Source organism: Muscardinus avellanarius (genome assembly GCF_963383645.1).
Source record: "Muscardinus avellanarius genome assembly, chromosome: 12".
NCBI lineage: Eukaryota > Metazoa > Chordata > Mammalia > Rodentia > Gliridae > Muscardinus > Muscardinus avellanarius.
The window spans coordinates 94,323,065-94,336,329 of NC_137798.1; the positions used below are offsets into that span (position 1 = coordinate 94,323,065).

The following is a 13,265-nucleotide window of genomic DNA, read 5'->3' on the forward strand; positions in this document are numbered from 1 at the left end:
TGGCACATTTCATTCAGGACCACTTTGTTCTGCAGGGACATCCCAGTCAATATATCCAGGCCCCACTCGTCCTCTCTGCAGCCTGGGCCCAGTCGGTCCCTTTACATTGAGAGCCGCCGTCACCCATGACATAACTCAGTGATATTTATAACTGCTCGTTAGAACACATCTCATCTTTCCAAAACGCCACAGAACGGGTCAGCCGTGGTAACCTGCCAGCCAGCCTCTGCAGCCAGCGGCGGATTCTCTAAGCACGGGCTCTCTTCTTGCATGACATTTTAAATCACACAAAGGTATCGAATCAAAATGTGGGTTCTGTAAGCTGCAAGCACTCACGAGGGCTATCAATTTGTATCTTATACTTACATGACTTCCCAGGGCTCTCATTCACAAGGACAGCCCAGAACGTTGAGTTAATGGCTTATTGGTGTAGGGCCATAAACACGCCCATGTTCCTCTCACCCACATATTGCAGATGATAGCAGAGCAGAAGCTTTATGGTGGCATAAAAAGAGAAGGCTGTGCTCAGCACCGCAGCCCTAAGGAGCCCTCACAGAGACGTGGATAAAAATTAGGTCATAGGCCCTGGGATGTGCAATCTCCTCTGCTTTCTCCTCTGTTTTTATGAGATCCATGTTCACAGGCAACAGAGTCCATTGCCTTGCGCTGAAGCCTGGTTCTCTTAAGTAACACAAGGAAAGGAAATAGCTGCAGCTAAGAAAGGGATCAGTACGGCCATGGTAATCTAATTCTATTCCAGAATCATGGGGAACGCTCCCACCATGTATAAAAGGAGCAGCACTCTGCAGGACCCGAGCCAGAGCACGTCACTGGAGACCCCAGCAAAGGGCTGCTTTGCCAGGCTGGAAGTCAGGCCTCGGATAAGCAGCATCTAAGCTAAGCTAAGCATCATAACTCAGGGAAGGCTGCAAAGAGGACTGGCCGTGCAGTGTGTCCCCTGCCCTCCTCGCAGAATGAGCTGTTTATACAGTTGCAGAAGCAGCGAGTTTTCTAGCTCTCAATGACCCAACGCAATCTAGTTTGCACAGAAGTGAAAGGAATTGCTGGGGTTCAAAGGCCGGCGAGAGAGCAGGCTGGGAGCTCCCACCACGCTCGATCACATTCCTGGGTAAAAGAAATACAAGCTCTAAACCAGAAATGTGACTCTACAAGAAGGGACAAACATGAATCTGGGAGCTCAGGTGTGTATTTTGATCCACTAGTAGGCAAATTATTGAAAAAATATGCAAATAGAGATGACATAAATTTTGTGTGTTCCAGCAATGTTGGCTAATGAGATACTCATAGGTCCTAGTTCAAAATTAGAAAGAAAACCCGTAGACTGAGGTGAGGAAGTCCAGTGGTTGAGGTAATGCCCTCTGCAGCCCAAAGAGATAAATGCCCTCTGCAGCCCAAAGAGATAAATGATGGATAGAGAAACTTGACACCCCTCCAAGGCTCAGGATGGTTCCTCCCATGCAGGACCGGGGCCCTCTGGTGGAAGAATAGAGAAGTCCCCAGGCCTGAGGCGGCTGCCCACAGTGAGGCAGAGCTGGCCGCCGGGCGCTTGCTACCAAGGACGCCTTAGAAGCAAACAGGAGTTTTTCTCCAGCGCTTTTCAAGCTTATTCCTGGCGAGTTTGGGATTCAGAATCAAGTTCTTCCTGAAGCTGGGAAGGATCCTGCTTGTAAACAAAAGATCCATAGAAGCCTCAGAAATGAAGACCACCCAAGGTGTGACCTATTCTAGTGAGATGTGGCACCCTAAATAGACTACCTGGAGGCTGACTGCCACCAACCACAGATCTATCCAACATCAGGAAGAGGGGCTGGAGGGGAAAGATTATATATATATATATATATACACACACACACACACACTTTTTTTTGCGGGTCTGGGGATGGAACCCAGAGGCATGTGACCTCCGAGCTACACCCCCTGTCCAATTTTTTATTCTTTACTCTTTCTTTCCTTTCTTTCTTTTTTTCTTTCTTTGTTCCCTTCTTTCGGTGGTACTTGGGTTCCTGGAAACCCTTCTACCTCCGGGCTACACTCCCAGACCTATTTTTTAATATGTTTTTTATTTGGAAACAGGGTCTCTTAAGCCAGCAAGGCTGGCTTCAAACCTGCGCGATCCTCCTGTCTCTGCCTCCCAAGTGTGGGGATTACAAGAATATGCCACCATTCCCGGCTTATTCTTTATTTTGAAACAGGGTCTCACTGAGTTGCGGAGGGCCTCACTAAGTAGCTGAGGCTGTCCGCGAACCGCGATCCTCCGGTCTCAGCCTCCCAAATGCTGGGATTACAAGCTTGCGCCACCACACCTGGCTAGTTGTATATTTTAAGTATTAGAAAAGGCCAATATTCAAAAGTAGATCTCAGCAAATCTTATATAACATTTAAACATTTATAGCCCCCCAAGGTCCCCAATATTGAGGACTGAACCCAGGACCTCATGCACACTAGACAATCAAGCTTTCTGCCTCTGAGCTATGCTCCCAACCAATGGGCTTACTCAACCAATCACTTGGTCTATGAGAGAAGAAGAAGAATTTTTCTTAAAGCTAGAGGCATGGTGGCGCATGCCTGTAATCCCAGGACTTGGATTGAAGGTTCGAGGCCAGACCCAGCAATTTACTGAGATCTTTAGCAATGTAGCAAGAGCCTGTTTCAAAATAAAAAGGGCTGGGCATGTTGATTAGAGGTAGAATGTTCTTGGGTTCACTCCCCATTACCACATACACACACACACAAAGGAAATTAGCTTGTAAGAATTACAATCTAAATGCTATGAAATCATCCAATTGAGGGAAATGAAACTCACACGATTACCTTCAAGTCTCCAAGCTATTAGCTCGTTCTTAAAATGCTGGGAGGCATTAAACATCTAGAGTGAACCATCGCTTAAACTTTCCACTCTAAAGTGCAGACAAGAGAGCCAAGGAATTTCCCTGGTTCTGAGGGTTTCCACAGACCCCGGCATGAGGTCATTCTTTCCATTTCAACACCCTTGGCTGAGCCAGCACGGTGATGTCAGAGCGCATGATGGCCAACTGTTCTCAGAAGGAAGGCTTTTGCCAGCGTGTGGCAGCGGGAGCTCTGGAGAGCTGTCAGGACTTGGGGGACATCTTCTGCACGCTGCTCCACGGGCTTCCGGAGCCCCTGCGTTTCCCCTGGGTGGGACGATTTCCCACCGCTCGGTTATGACCAGGGAAGAGCAGCTGCGGGTCCCTGAGCTCCAGCTGTGGCTCAGCTGGACAGGCAGGAGCAGCCCGTTTCACTTGCCACTGCCCCGCCAGGCCCTAGGCAGAGCTTGGAGGCCAGTGTCCCCAGCCTCGCTCCTGGTCAGACCTCTCTTTTCCCCTCAGCTGGGAAGTCCAACATTTTTCTTGCTAACACATTCTGCTGTCTTTGACCTACTTCCATTTTTCTTCTCTCCTCCCTTTCCTATCTGGCGTCATCTGCTTCCTTCCGGGAGTCAGTGCTGATCTCTAGCCTTGGCCCTCCCTCTCGACCCCTATCCTGGCACCGGGCTCCAGTCCCGCCACAGCCCTGTAGTAGCATTTTCTAAGGCTGGTCTGGAAAATTTGCATTCTTACTATAAGTTTACAGTGGCATCCAGTTTTGCCTTGTTCTGCTTTATGACTCATTAACATTGTCTCCTGGCCCTCTGTGCTATCTTGGTGAGGGGAAATGTATTCAGGAAGGAAGCCAGAGCCCCAGCTGCCAACGGAAAACCAAGGCCAGGAGACTCGGGACCCAAGATCCTGTTCAGCTTGTGGCAGCTTAGCACAGAGCCAAGCTCAACACATCCCCCCGTTGTTTCTCCTTTTATTTCTTGGTACTAGGGTGGGAAGAGACAATCACTCCTGTTAGCATGTCTGTGGAAATTATCTTCTGACCCAGAACTCTGACCCAGGCCCCTGATCCACTTCCGTTCCATAAGACCTGCCAACGTCATGCACACTCACAGTGGACATGCGAATACAAGCCTTTGGGGTGACGGCAAAGGTACTTGCCGGAGGAATTTCAATTTTCCTCCTGGCTGAGAATTTTATGAGTAAAAATCAATTACAGAACAAGTCAACGCAATAGATCACTCTGAGCAATAAAACTGTTAGGCTTCTTCCAGGTTCTTTCTTACCAGCTGGTTCTTCTGAATTGCTTAAGCGGTGGGTTATTTCAATGGGATTGAGCAACGTGTCCTATCAGGCTCCAGGCGGGTCCCTGAGGATGCACCAGTGGACGGGGTGTAGTGTCCCCACCGCACAGAGCGTAGGAGGCTTTGCACCCCCGTAGAATGCAAGGATCTCCACGACAGAGATTTCCACTTTTATCACTACCCTACCCAGGCCCCTGGAGAGACAGAGCCCATGCCATACGCATGTGCTGAATAAACGAGTCTGAACCACGGTGAGCAGATGCATCAGGACCCCCCCGGGATGCCCCTTCCTTACTGCGCTTGGGCAGGCAGATGGCAGAGCTGTGGGCCCCCTTAACTAGAAAGCAGCCCCTGCGTCCCAGTGTTACCTGCAGCCGGAGGCTGAGCAGGGCTATCTTTCTGCATCTAGTGACAGACCTGAGAACGCTGGCAAGAGCTTTAGAGAGCTGGGTGGAGAATGAGGATTTCTAGGTCTTAAAACCCTTCCTTCGCTGGGCGTGGTGGCGCACGCTTGTAATCCCCGCACTTGGGAAGCGGAGACAGGAGGATCGCGCTGGTTTGGAGCCAGCCTCACTAGCTTAAGAGACCCTGTTTCCAAATTAAAATATAAAATAGGTCTTGGAGTATAGCCCGGAGGTAGAAGGGCTTCCAGGAACCCCAGTACCACCAAATAAAAAAATAATAATAAACCCTTCCTTCCAGGCATTCCAGGAACCCCTACTCCTGAGCCTCCACAGGCGCCTTTCTCTGTCTGCAGGGTCCTGGGGACTCACAAGCATCCTTCAAGACCCAAGGCCAAGACCACGCTTGGGAATTCACAGCTTCCTCAGAGATTGAGCTGCTTCCCGGTGGCGCCAGGAAGGCTGCGCCTGGCTTGAGCCTGCACAGCGGACAAAGCTGATTTTCACTGGTATTTATGTCTGTCCACCCACCAAACCGCAACCACCTTCAAAGTCAAGACCCTCTTCATACCTACCTCTCCTGGCCCCAACTATCTCAGAACTAGCCAGGTATCCAGTGATCCAGAATAATCTGGCTACCTCCAAAAGAAAGAAAAAAATGAGACCCTGCTTCAAAGTGCAAAATAGGCTGGGCGTGGTGGCGCACACTGTAATCCCAGCATTCAGGAGATCCGAGGATCCGGTTTGGGGACAGCCTCGACTACTTACGAGGCCCTTTGCAACTCAGTGAGACCCCGTTTCAAAAACTATGGAGACTGAAAGAGACCGTTTCAAAATAAAAAATAAAATAGGGCTGGGGGTGTAGCTTGGCGGTAAAATACCCCTGGGTTCAATCCCTAGTACCACCAAAAAATAAAAAGGCTGGGGTTGTCAATCCCTAGTACCACAGAAAAATGAAAGAATGAAGGAAGGAAGGAAGGAAGGAAGGAAGGAAGGAAGGAAGGAAGGAAGGAAAAGAGGGAGGGATGGAGGAAGGGAAGATGGAAAAAACCTTGTATTCTGAACTCTTTCCCATCTCCTTGGCGCAAAGAGTGCTCATGCTCACCGGGGACAACGGAAGCAGATTCTTCTATGTCACGAGATGTACGCCATCATCATCGTGGCCCCGGCCAACACTTACACCTCGGAAAACTGAAATGTACCCTGCGTCTTCCAGGTCCACCGCTCTCAGTTCCCAGGCTCGAGAACTGCTTCCCTTTGTTTATGTAACCCTTAGCATCATCCATTTTGAAAAGCTCTGAAATCTAAACCAGATATCCAGATCTGGAGAATGAAAGAAGAAAAAGACATCCTTCACAGTGCAGAAGGACACTCTGGCCGGCTGTCAGGAACGGGATCCAGCTTCTCCCCCGGTGCACACTCTTCGCCTCGGATCCAGCGACATGTGTTTGTGAAGACAGATGGCGCGCTGCAGTCAGGGGCCAGGGATCAAACCCACAACCTTGGCCTGGTTAGCAAAGGACTCGGATCCACAGAGCAGGCCAGCTGCAGCCTGGATACCGTGACGGAGGGAGCGACAGCCATGCACGCTGGGCTGTGAACAAGCAGGCGAGGCTTCCAGATGTCTCATTTCAACCTAATGGGCGCTGTACTAGGCTTAACAACATTTTTTGGACTACTTCAGCAACTAAAGCTTCCTCGCGACCAAAGTGGAGTAAGCTGTACATTCAGGCAGCAGGCCGGGCTGCAAACAGCACACTGAGCGGGTGCCACGGGCCTGCCAGCACGCGGGGACACAAAGCAATCGGGTGGCCTCCACGGGTTCTAATTTAATGCGCCAGGCCAGGGACGTGTGAACGGGTCCCTCCTCCACGCCACATTAAAGGCCCATGACTGAAAGGTGGGCAGGCTGCTGAGAGCCCAAAACAGCTGAAAGAACACCGCGGCCTTCTCCCTGTCCTCCACACCCCTAAAACCCTGAGGCCCCGAGGAAAGCCAAATATGGACATGCTTGTCCCAGCTCACGCCCTTCTTCCTTTTCAACCTTTGAGGAACCGTCAAAAGGTATCATTCTTTACTCTATACACTCACGCACGCACACAATAGAAAATACCTACTGTGCGCCAGAAAAGGAGTTAGACACAAGGAATGCAATAGGGAGTCAATCAACAAACACGCTCAAGCCGGGCGTGGTGGCGCACGCTTGTAATCCCAGCATTCGGGAGGCTGAGACAGGAGGATCATGGTTCGAGGACAGCCTCAGGTACTTAGTGAGGCCCTTTGTAACTCAGTGAGACCCTGTTTCAAAATAAAGAATAAAGCTGGGCGTGGTGACGCACGCTTGTAATCCCCATGCTTGGGAGGCGGAGACAGGAGGATTGCACAGGTTCAAAGCCAGCCTCGCTGTCTTAAGAGACCTTATTTCCAAATAAAATATAAAATATGTCTGGGAGTGTAGCCCAGAGGTAGAAGGGTTCCATCCCCGGTACCACTAAAAAAAAAAGAAAAAAAAAGAATAAAAAATAGGCTGGGGGTATAGCTCAGAGGTAGAATGCCCTTGGATTCCATCCTCAGAATCCCCCCAAAATAAATAAAACAAAATAAATATGATCAGGCATGAACTTATATCTTAATGATGTTCAGTTTAATCCCAGAAGCCCATCAGTATCAACATATACTTGGATTCCTTAGTTTAATAATATTTCAACAAACTGACCAGGATGCATCTATCACATATGGATTTTCCTTCAAATTGTTGGTCTGGGCATCCATACACCTAGCTCTAAACCTAAGCCAGACCGTCTGGGTTCAGATCCACGCTGACCCTGGGCGAGGGCCTGGGCCTGGACTCTGGGCAACTTCAGCAACGGGGCTTCCTCATGACCAAGGTGAGTAAATTACCTGCCAAATGAAGTAACTGTGCCCTCGTTGATCTGTTGCAAGTAATACATGCACAAAGTGCTTTTAAAATATTTGCCATTATCACTACTATCTTCAAAGCCTGCCAATGCTCAAAAACCTTTTAGGATTCTGGAATCTACCTTCCAGTCAGGTTACGGCACACGCAAACCCACTTTACTTCTCTAGAATCGCTTAATTTTGAAGGGTGAAAAAAGGTCTCCCACAGCCAGACTCACTCATCCACGTAGCTATCTGTTCCCTTCACAGGCCTAGCCACAGTGACAAAAGACCTCAGCTGATGTGTGAGGATGCTCCGTGGAGACGCTGTGCACCCGGGATGCTGGCACCCTCGGGAAGGAGCACAGCGTCTCCACCAAAGGCTGGAGACTACTGCAGCGCCGAGGCAGAGGGGACCCGTGGGGCCTGGCGGCTCAACCCACCGCCATCCCCGTTAGCACCGGTGACGCTGGGGATAGTTCTGAGTCGATCCAGATGGGCCAGACCAAACTAGAAAGTGTAAGCTTGGGTGATGACCCACTCAGCTTTTATGAGCCACTAGTACAAATCTGAGCAGAGAGACGCTGAGCACCAGCATAACTTACTTCCACTGCGGGAACAGTCTGCTCAGACCCAGCTGAGCGGGAAGCCATAGTTAGCTGAGGAGGGCTGGGCCCCAAAGGCCTGCGTCCTACGTCACTCAACCAATCGCACGAGACCTTGATAAGCCACAGGCCCACACAGGGCTCATTTTATAAGGCAACGGCAGTGCAGAGGAAAGGCAAACTAGAAGGCAGAAATGTTCTATGACTCCAAACACTTGATTCCAAGCAGCAATGTCACGGAAAGAAAAGACTTTCACCTACAGCATTCCTCCCATAATCCCTTGGGCTGCGGGAAGGGAGAAAGGCAGAGAGGACTCCAAGGGGAGGAAAGTCCTCCGAAACCTACCACAGGTGCTCCAGCTGGGAGAGTAAGGCTGGGACGAGAGTACACTGTTCCCTCTACTTCAATTAACAGGAAACAGAACTGCATTTCCAAACCAATTCTGGTGACAACATTTCAAAGCAATGATAAGTGAGAAAAAATTTCAATAGAATCATTAGAGTCAACTGAATCAATAGAATCATTAGAAAAAATTTCAATAGAATCAAAAGAAGGCTTTTAAATGCACACGTGTCCGTGGTCCAAAGGGCCTGGGGCCAGCAGGTGGCAGAGGGGGTCAAGAGAGGCTGTCAAAGGACAGGAGATGCTGAGGGTGCTCCGCCCTTGGAGCCGGTAGGGAGGGAAGGATCTTTGCCCCTCATCTCCCAGGGACACAAACCAGCAGCCCTCTTGGTCTGCGGCAACATGGTACCCTGTGGGATTCTCACACATTCTTGCTGAGCCTGGGAAAGGCTAGTAATTTGGGGCTAGAGAACAAGAAAAGGGCAGAGGGTGAGGGTGACCATGAAGAGAAGGTTGGGAAGGGCAAATGGGAGGCGAGCAGCCGCAGACACGGCAGAAGGAACCAGCAGACACCAGAGGCAGAGCAGGCCCCGCGGGGTCGCCTTGGCTCTGCCTCTGTGAAGTGGGTCTAAAGCCGCCTTCTGACGCCTGGGCCATGGCACCTAGGAGGGGCCTGGCCTCTGCTCAAGGACGTCCGCCCTCACAGCCCCACCTCGGCGGCCTCCCGCCAGCCTCCATCTGGCCTTCATCACGCACAGAAACAGCTCCCGGGTAAAAGCCAAGAACAGCCACTGGTGTGTTTGAGAATCGCGTTCAATGGAGGACAGTGCAGTCAGAACGGCCTTCCATGTTATACTATGTCACACTTTCCTTCTCAACTGTAGCTTTAGACACAGAAAACAGGTTCAAAAATATCAGATCACATGCCCATGGCTACCAGTACAGGAAGAGAAGAGCTGAGATTTGAACCCAGGCCCAGTGTGGTTCCAGCACTCAGAAAAGTTCAAGATAATCTCTGTTGTGCAGAAGACACACACCAAATGCACCCCAGAGGCAGGAGAGAGCGGCCCTCGGGCAGCGCAGGCCTCAGCACCTCTGTGCCCGGCCTACATGGTCCTGGGGAAGGAGCCAGGGATGGGGGCCCTCTATCGCAGGACCTGGGCCTCTCCACAAAGGCGGAACTCAAAAGGGAGACTATCAGATGGAGAGGCTCACCCATAAGACGGTGGCAGCGTCGCAGTGGGTCTGTCTACACATCGTCAGGACAAGATCCTCAAGTGAGTTCTTTCTGCAGAGGGCCCCTCGTTTACCTGGCTCTTCGCAAGGGATTTCACTATCCTCCTTCAGAGGGTGAACTCAGGTTGCCTGGGCACTATCTACAGAAAAAGGCTGTGCCCAGGGTGAAGCAGGGCAAATGGGACCTGCAAGAGAATCCTGAGCCTGCTGAGGGGACAGGTGTTTCCACGTCCTCTGAGCCATCCTGAAGAGCGGCCACCATTAAGACTTTGCTCTTCCAGAACAGAGCCCGGTCCCCACGTGCAGGGACACAATCAGGCTCCGACACACACCCGGCTACTCACAGGACAGCGGGGCAAGTCGCTGCTCAGGGCTGTGGGCCATCAGCAAACTTGTTCTGAGTCCCTCTGCTCATTCCACGCCCCGACCCACTCTCCCACGGTGTTCTGTACTGGACACTCAATTCCCCTTTCATCTTTTTATTGCATGAAATATAGATATGGAAAGTCGTATAAAGTAAGTACATCATTTAAGGGATTGTTCCAGGGAAAACACCCGGGTAACCATCACCAAGTAAAAGAAAGATTATTATTCATCCTATTCTAATTGCCAGGCCTCTCTCCCCAAAAGATGACAACTACCCAGACTTCCATAACTGCAGTTATATATGCATGTATGTATGTGTGCATTTACCTTTGGAGGTATTCTACCTTCAAGCTACACTCCTAGCCTTTTGTAAGCCTTTTTTATATTGCAGCAGAGTCTCACTAAGTTGCAGGGGGCCTCGAAATTCCAATCCTCCTCAGCCTCCCAAGTACCGGGATAGCCGGTGTGCCCACCATGCCTGGCTATGGCTACATTTCCTTATGACCAATCCACTCTAGTGCGAGTCTAGGTTAGTTTTGCCCACTTATGCCTTTTATTTGATGATCCTTTGAAAATTTCCTATATTTCATGTTTCCTCTCTACTTCTTTCTCTTCTGCTAAAGAATCTGAGCAGTTTTCAGCCACCGAGTTTCCCAGAGGCTAGAAAGCTGCACACTCGGGGTACAGTTCCAAGGGTCCCTCTGTTCTCTGTACTTCCTGTGGCTTGGCAGCTGGACCCTGAGGCCTGAGAGGTCCACGCTCAATCGCTTTGGCGGGATGTTGGCACTGGGGTGCTCTTGGTCTGACGGGAGCAGTCACTGGTGCCCGGTGCTTAGATAGGTCAGGCCACCAGGAGTCACAGATGGTAAGACCTGAGTTCTCGCGTGGCATTCTCATTTCTTACCTGGGATAATTTTATAAGGAGATGGTTCATTTCATCTACTATTTAGCTTTCTAGTAGCTTGATGCATACAGTAAATGTTTAGTTCTTCCCATTTGTTTACCAGTTTGCAGTATTTATCCTTTTTTATTTGTATTTATTTATTTTGCAGGACTCGGGATTGAACCCAGGGGCTTTCTACATTCCCAGCCCTTTTTAGTTTGTTTTGAGACAGGTTTCACTAAATTTCTCAGACTGGCCTCCAATTCCCAATCCTCCTGCCTTAGCCTCCTGAGTACCCAGAATTACAGGTGTGCACCACCTCACTCAGCTGTTTATATTTCTTCAAATTCAAATTGCCCCACATTCAGCCCGAGTCACTTTTAAATGATCTGGAAACCTTTGACAGTTTCTTTGCTACGTAAAGATATTCTAGACACATTGTATACATTTCTATCCCCGAACCAAAATGAGGTTTCCTTAACTGGGATGTGAAATTTCAAGATCAGTCTAGGACCCAAGGATGTTCAATGCCAAGCATTCAGATTCAGCACTACAGTCTTTCCTCGGCTACCTCTATATTAAATTTGTTTGCCTTGCTCCTTTAAGAATCCCAGTTTTCTAGGGAACAGGGGATGCTGGGATTACAGCATTCCATGACCATTCAATTGCTTTATTCCATGTTCTACATGAGAGTTTCAGAATAACAATACTAATAATCCCATCACTAATTATGATTACAGAAAAGTTAAAAACTTGCTTTCTGTGTATGTTATCAGCATTCTCCTTCTATACTATTACATTTCTCTCTCTCTCTCTCCCTCATTCTCCCCTTTCCCCCATCTTCTCTCTCTCTCTCTCTCTCTCTCTCTCTCTCTCTCTCTCTCTCTCTCTCTTTCCCTCTCTCTCTGGAAGGAGATATACAAAGAAACAGGGACCCGTGAGCATGACCCATGCTCAGAAAAGAGTGGTTCTTGTAGACCCAGCTGTTGGAAGTCTACCTGACTTCAAAGAGGTCATTGTAAGTATGATCAAAGAATTAGTGGAAGCTATCTTTGAATAGTAAAAAATTAAGATGACATGACTAGATCAGTAGGAATTCCCAATAGATAAACAGTAACTATAAAAATCAACTAAATGGAGATTGGTACAGAGTTGGTAAGTATCATAACTACAATAAAAAATTCCCTAAATGGGCTCAATAGCAGCTTTGAGATGGCAGAAAATCAGTCAACTTAAAGCTAGATAAATAAAAACTGACTAATCTACAAAAGAGAGAGTGAAAAAAACCCAACAGAGACACACAATAATAAACTCCAGAAAGATAAAGGTGAAATAAAATCTTGGAAGCAAAAACTCAAAAACAATCACATATACTGAAACAGCATGAAAACAATATTCAAAATGCTAAAGGGGGAAACTGTCAACCATGACTTCTACATCCAGCAAGATTATCCTGCAAAGGTGAGTGGAAGGGATAGAGATGGATCTCAATACAAGAGCTCTTGCCCGGCCTGTGTGAGGCCTGGGTTCACTTCCCAAAACCACCAAAGGGGAGGGGGCAAAGCAACGACATTCTCAAGCTAGACATGGTGGTACACACCTGTAATCTCAGTACTTGGGAGGACGAGACAGGAGGATCACAGGTTCAAAGCCAGGTTCAGCAACTTAGTGAGACCCTTTTTTAAAAAAATAGGGCTGGGGATGTAGCTTGGAGGCAGAATGCCCCTGAGTTCAATTCATAGAACTCCCCCTCAAAAAATAAAAGACTAGGGGTGTAGCTCAGTGGTAGAGTTTTCCTGGGTTTAATTCCCAGTACTGCAAAAACAAACACCATTTTAAACACAAAAGACAATAGTAGGGGAGACTTAAAAAAAAAAAAGATGAAACATTATAGAAAGAGGAGCAAAAGCAAATCCAGTAACATGAACAGTACTTATTTGTTTTCTTTATTTATTTATATGTGTATGATACTAGGTATTGAACCCAGGGCATTCTACCTCCCAGCTATACCCCCAGCCCTATTTTTTTTTTTTTTATTCTAAAACAAGGTCACACTAGATCACTGAAAGTCTTGCTATGGCTGGCCTTGAACTTCCATCCTCCGGTATCAGTGTCCTAGTACTGGGATTACAGGCATTAGACACCACACCTGGCTTCAGTAGTTATTTTAAATATATATGAATAGCTGGGCGTGGTGGCCCACGCTTGTAATCCCCCGCACTTGGGAGGCGGAGACAGGAGGATCCCACAGCTTGGAAGCCAGCCTCGCTGACTTAAGAGACCCTGTTTCTAAATAAAAAAGTATAAAAATAGGTCTGGGAGTGTAGCCCGGAGGTAGAAGGGTTTCCAGGAACCCCAGTACCACCAAATA

At 48.6% G+C, this 13,265-nt stretch overlaps 1 protein-coding gene across 4 annotated transcripts in view; it reads right to left on the reverse strand.

Moving 5' to 3' along the window:
- The window catches only part of TTC7B (tetratricopeptide repeat domain 7B), a gene marked incomplete at both ends in the record, with an annotated part of 236,690 nt that overhangs the window by 136,726 nt on the left and 86,699 nt on the right, over positions 1-13,265 (reverse strand). The gene's annotated exons all lie outside the window — the stretch shown is intronic.